The sequence below is a fragment of the Amphiura filiformis genome, chromosome 20, assembly GCF_039555335.1.
Source record: "Amphiura filiformis chromosome 20, Afil_fr2py, whole genome shotgun sequence".
NCBI lineage: Eukaryota > Metazoa > Echinodermata > Ophiuroidea > Amphilepidida > Amphiuridae > Amphiura > Amphiura filiformis.
The window spans coordinates 53,019,977-53,026,676 of NC_092647.1; positions in this window are offsets into that span (position 1 = coordinate 53,019,977).

Consider the following 6,700-nt stretch of genomic DNA (forward strand, 5'->3'; position numbering starts at 1 on the left):
TAGAAGCTTCTACAATTCATCTAAGACAAGCTTGATTTTCAGGTCCCTGGCACTGAATCCCTATGTAATATGTGATGGATAAGACAAAATCCTGATAAGACAAACTAAATTTTGTGGCCCCACAAATTTCATATAAAGAGTTTCCCCTGTAGTGATATACTAAATGCACAATTTAATTATAGAATGTGGTTTTAAAACATTCATTCATTCATTCATTCATCTTTATTTCATTCAAATATAAAATATAACAGCACAACAATTAAACACATGCATTGAATGAGGAGGTTCTCGGAAGGCCAGATGGCCTGTATTAAGAACCCCCTGTCCTATCAAAAAAAGTTTCAAAATAACAACAACAACAAAATATACTGCAAAATGTCAAAAACACCCCCCCCCCCTCATTTACCCTAACAAAAACCAAAAGAGCCTGTTTTGTGATCAAGAATATGCAAGGAATTACAGAGATAAATTCAATACTACATTAACTATTACAGATAATACGATACACTATGAAACCTCAAACTCGCCCCTCGAAAACTGTTTTAGATGTGAGATAACATTACCTATGGTACATCTAAACACATCAGAAATAGTCACCCCTCCCTCCTGCAGTTTGTTTGGCTTATAATTGCTGGAAAAAAAATTGGACTTGTAATTAACATTGTATATTGATATAAAGTCTGCACAAAAAGTAACTCAGCTGTTATAAATACGCCTATAGATTCAGAACTAATAATTGTTTTCACAATATTTCAACATAACGAGAAGGATGATTTATTTACACGCATTTTGATAACCCATTCGTCAAATGTCGTTCAATATTAACAACACAGTAGTGCTTTTACAGAAAAATACCTGAATTTAAAAGTTGCAGTTTACAGCGATCAATGGTTATAATGCCAGCACTGTAAACACGTAAACCCTGCCATTATCTTTGTGCTTACTTCAAATCAATACAAATAACTGCAACTTTTAAATTGGGGTATTTTTCTTTCAAAACTCTGCTGTATTGTCAATATTGAACAAAATTGGACAAATGGGGTATCAAATATTGTGAAAACAATTATTAGTTCTGAAACTATAGGCGTATTTATAACAGCTGAGTTACTTTTTGTGCAGACTTTAGAATGGCATGCACATAGTGGCGCATTGCCTAATGTTTGACTGGTGCACGCTGTAAATTGGGACTTTATTGAAGCGTGCAATAACAATAACTGATTAATTGTCGTCAATTGTACTATGCCTTTGACATACAAGATGGAGTAAGCCTAACAAACAATACATGATTTCTTGTAAACTTAGAATCACTTTGCTATCTATCATGAATATGCATAGGATGCAAATAGGGTAGAGGATGACTGACAAGCAATAATGTTACATTTAAGTTTGATTGAATATGAATATTATTTAAAATACCCATCCAAATTTAAATATTTCAAGATTTTATTTGCCATACTTAAGTACAACTTCAATAATCGGAAAACTAGCATAAATGTTTGTTAGGCCATATTCATTGTTTGTCTCAAAGCTCCTGTGTATGTAAATAAAATCATGCAAAAACTCAAAATTCAGATTTATATTTCCTTTTGTTTAATTTTCTTTTATATTACATGCCGGAAAAGCTAAGCCCCAGCGCTTCATTTCTGAGTGTTTTGATTCAGTTAAAGCAGCTTGTTTCCTTTACATCTCCAATATACACAACATGCATTTGCTCAAACCAGTTGACCTGCACATTACCTCTATAGTCAAAATTCAAAATTATTAAAAAAGGAAATAAAATGAAGAAAAATAAAGCAGCATTCTGTTTTAATATGGAAATTTCTTAAGAGCTTTGAGACAAACATTGGAATTAATATGGTCTTATAAGAGTGCTATGTGTGTGTTTTAAAAGTTGTTCATAGGGCCCTTACTTATAAATATTTTTTTAGATTTCATTACAACAAACCTACTTTTGTGTTATGATTTTAAACTCTTATGCTATAATATTTTAACTAATAATTCCAAGTATGGTACCAGTGAATCCGTAATAAATTAATAGACCAAGGCCATGCAAGACAAGGTAATCTTACTACTATTTTAAACACTTTCATTGTTTTAGATGCTGGAGAAGACTTGAATGTACCAATAATGGATGAAATAGAGGCACAAGAATGGGTACCAGAACAGTTAAGAATGGTATGTGTAAGATGAATTTATCTCTTTTATTAAACAACATGAAACACATTGGAACAAAAATGTATGAAGCATTAGTTAAATGCCATCAATTCCCTCTTAACAGTTTTCAATGGGAAAATATTGGTAATTTTAAGCACACTTTTCTTAATTGTTCATAACGGTCACAGTGAAAAGACATCATTCTAAGATAAAAGTAGAATGTTGAATCCCCAAATGACCAAAATCTCAACATCCCACCATCCCAGTCAGTTGCGTAGCCAGCACTTTTTCAGAGGGTGGGCAAAATGGGGGGGGGCAAGCAAACTTTTAAAGGGGGCACTTTGACGAAAATGGTAAACAAAATGGGCTAAAAAGTACAAAATAGGCCTAAAATCTTAAATATCAGAATGCCAGCATGCAGCATCCCACGTGTGTATGTGTGGGGGGGGGGGGGAGACTTCTCACAGGGGAAGCTGCCCCCCTTTAGCTATGCCACCCAGTGAACACAAAATGTTGTACAGAAAACATTGTCGGGTTATATAATGGGTATAGAATGCTAGCCATAGGCGTCAACATAAAGTTTTGAGATATTTTCTCAAAATATTAAGAGCTACCTCAAGAGCCTCTGAACCAATACTAGGCTTGTCTGTACGGTACTCATTTTAATGCATTTTTCAAGCTGATTCCAAATATGGTCATGACAATTAGCAATTCTGAAAGTTTTGAATTAAAAAAAAATGTCGTCTCCAGTCGACACCTATGTGGAGAGAGTTAATGTTCTGTAAACATTGTTGAAAACGTGATGCAAAACAGTTAACATAAGAACTTTGACAAAATATTTTGTAAAAAATTTGCCAAGAAGTTGTTGTTGTTGTTGTTGTTGTTGTTGTTGTTGTTGTGTTGTTGTTGTTGTTGTTGTTGTTGTTGTTGTTGTTGGATTGAATACAAGCAGACAACTGAAGCAAAGTAGGATTTCACTTCCAACAAATGATAATTTAGTGTTTTGCATAAAGTATTTTATTAAAAGGGCATTTCGTGATTCACAGCATCATCCCCCCACTTTTCTCAAAAAAAATTGAGATTTTTATATCACTGGAATTGAAACCTCTGGCTTTGTTTATGTACAAAAAATTTCTTGCAGATTAATTCGTTTAGCAAAGATATCTTGAAATTTGAATTTCGTTCTGGTATACCAGAACGAAATTACAATACACTGTCTATGGAGCAGTGTAATACACATAATCATGCATAACTCGCGTAAATGCAAAATCGGAATCAACTGAAATTTTGGGAATAAGCTTTTTTCATGAATATCTACTGAAAAATGTCATAAAAAGAGGATGCTATGATCACGAAATACTCCTTTAAACCATGTACATTTTCTTCACTTTCTTTAAAACTGTTAGCTTTCTCATTTTCAATTTATTCTTACTGTATTGTAAATACAGAGTCGTAATGTCACCAAGAAAGTCTTCCAAATCATTGACCAAGTCACTAGCACATTATTAAGAAATCACCTTCCTGGAGAGCCTGCTTTAGTGATCCAAACCAATACACTGTCACTTCTCCTGAAGAAAGAGAACCTGGAGGAGAAACAACTAAGACTGTACCACACAGATGATGGCACATGGTTTAAGCTTCCTATAGAGGCATTGGAAAACATTCGGGAATTAACTAATGAAGACAATGTTATATCTCAGGTTGGTTGAAATAAAAATTCCTTTAAAAAAGGAATGTGGCGCCCAATGTGAACTTGGGCGTGATATGGTGAATTCCATGGTGTGTAGATTTGGTATTATAAGGCCAAATAAAAAAATAAACATGTTTCACGTCCCCTCCCGCTTCCTTTTTTGAGGTTTCCTCAAATATATTTTTATTTTTTGAAATTCAGTTATAACTTTTCAAGAAATATGTCTAGGAAGTTGGGATGCTTTCTATAGCCTTGTTAAGATACAAGAAACATTTTAGGAAGGTTTTGTGATCATGAGAGGGGGTGTAACTCTCAGAACAACAAATAAAAAAGGGCCTCCTCCTTTTTCCAGGCATTATTGTATATGCTAAAACAGCTCTAAGTATGGGTATTTACACCAATTTTGCGATAAAAAATAGAAAATAAAAAGTCCACTCTTCCTCCTTTTTTGTGAAAACTCTGACGTGAAACATGTTTTATTTTTTACTTGGCCTAATGATTTTTCTAGGGAAGAGTAGAAGATGATCAAATGCAAGAGAAATGTGTTTGATTGGGGAAGGTGTTCTGACAATCCAAATATAAACTTAGTCCACCTCAAATGACCTGTAACAATTTGTGATTGACATTACTTAATTCACCTCGGATGACTTTGATATGACATTCAACATTTTCGCGCTTACACCAATCATATATCCATAACAATTTAACTCTTCCAACTTCCTGTCAACTCTCTAATTTAAAACTTTAAATATCTGTCTGTTTGCCTTTTCTGTCTTGTGCCATTTAGTACACTACAGTTTGTTACAATAATTAAGATAAGCAAACATTAATGGATAGATAACAGGATTTAGTTATTTACTTAATCCAATCATGGAGTAACCACTATATAGATTCTATGGTAATTAGCAAACAAAAGCCATCAGTTTAAGAAAGCTCGTTAATTGATCTTAACACTATGGACCATAAGAGTCCCATCCCAATGGCATAGTCCAATAACCTCAATTACATAATCATAGTGCAAAATTTGACCTCAAGTTGCAGAGTATGAGTTTGTGTACAAAGGATGAATGTACAAATGTATTAGGGTTTAAGAACTGTTCCCATGATAGATGAGCATGTTGTGGATCCTAGTGTATGGTCAAATGTCACCGTCTATCGGGTTCTAAGGCACACGGTAAACTGGTTGAACGCATACAAAGGTCAGGATTTATTTGGTGTTTTTATAAATCCTAATTTTGTATTTTAAACAAAGAATATACGCTCACCATTTTATCCTGTGCATATCAGAAAACAATAATAAAATAAAATCCAAGCAAATTGTGGTTTTATTTCTGAGCTGGGCATAATTTTAGCAAAACAATTGCGAAGGCAATCTAGCAAGAGTGAAATTAGAAGCCGTTCACAAAGTCATGCCTATATTGTGGCCCCTCCGTAGAGGGCGCCACAAAAAGGGGCTTATTGCTATATAGATCTCTTTAGTAGCTGATGGGAAATCCTCGGAAATTAGATCAGAAAGATGTTTAAAACGCCACAACCAATGACATACTGGCAAAAGTGCATTCGATATGTAGTGTGGTATGATTATTCAAATCAACCATGTATTAGGCTATTCAGAATATAGGTGCACACCCCTATAGAGGAGTAAATTTTCAATCAAAGAAAAGTCTAGATTTCCAAGTCTGCTTTCTGAAAGCGACTGGAATTCCAGTTGCCAATGTTACTGGAAAAAGCTTGGAAATCCAATCAAATGAAGGAAATATCACGGAAATGTTGAAAATGAGCTCTCAAATTGAGGATTTCTGATTTTCAACTATTTTTCTGCCGGATTTTTGTGCCTTTGTCGGGATTTCTAACAGTCATGAGTCCATGACTGGACAAAAAGTCCGGATATCCGAACTCCTCTATAGGGGGTGTGCATCTATTTTCTGGAATAGCCCATTGCATTGCTCTTATTTGAACCACTGCAGGGTCAAATATTTGTTCTTCATACACTCCTATATCAAAGCAGCCAATCATAAAAGCGGTTAGAAAAATATGAAACATGCATTGATTGTGTATATTGTGCACTCTGCGTACTACGCGCAGTGTTTTGCTTGCGTTCTCGTCGCGTAGGAATGATTCATTTTTCGGGCGGGTTGCCCGGGTTGATGCATTTATATTTGTTTCTATTTTCCAACATTTTTAGTGATAATACGTTATAAAAACAGAAAAATAACATGTTTTTTCTTCTTCTCTTGTATGAAAAAGGTTAATGAATTCGTAATACTTGTTTCTCCGGAAAGTAGACAAAATAAATGCACTTGCGCTGATGTTGATGCGTCTAATGTACTCCCCCCTTCAGGGCTCGTGCATTAGATGCATCAACATCAGCGCGTGCATTATTATTGTCTAATTTCTCTCCCAACAAGTATTACGTGTTCATTAACCTATAAATATTGCCAGAAATTAGTTGAATATATTTTGATGGTTGCGCATGATCAGTGTTTTTTTATAGAAATCGCAGAGAAAAGTTCTAATGAGATGACTAATAAAAATGCAAAATAATGTACATGAATTTCTTAAGCCCACATCTGTTGAATTTATACATTTCAAAGTATTATTATCTTATGTCAAGGGTAATTCAGGTTATTGTTGAATTGATTATGTTAGATTTGGTCTGCTCCCACCATGGTACCAATTTACAATTCAAAGTGAAAGCCCACATCTGTTGAATTTATGCTAGATAGTGGTCACTTTACATTTCAAAATATTATATGTAATCTTGTGTCAAGGGTAAGTTAGGTTATTGTTGAATTGATAAAAAAATGTTTGATTTGTTCTGGTCCCACCACGGTACCAGTTTACAATTCTAAGTGA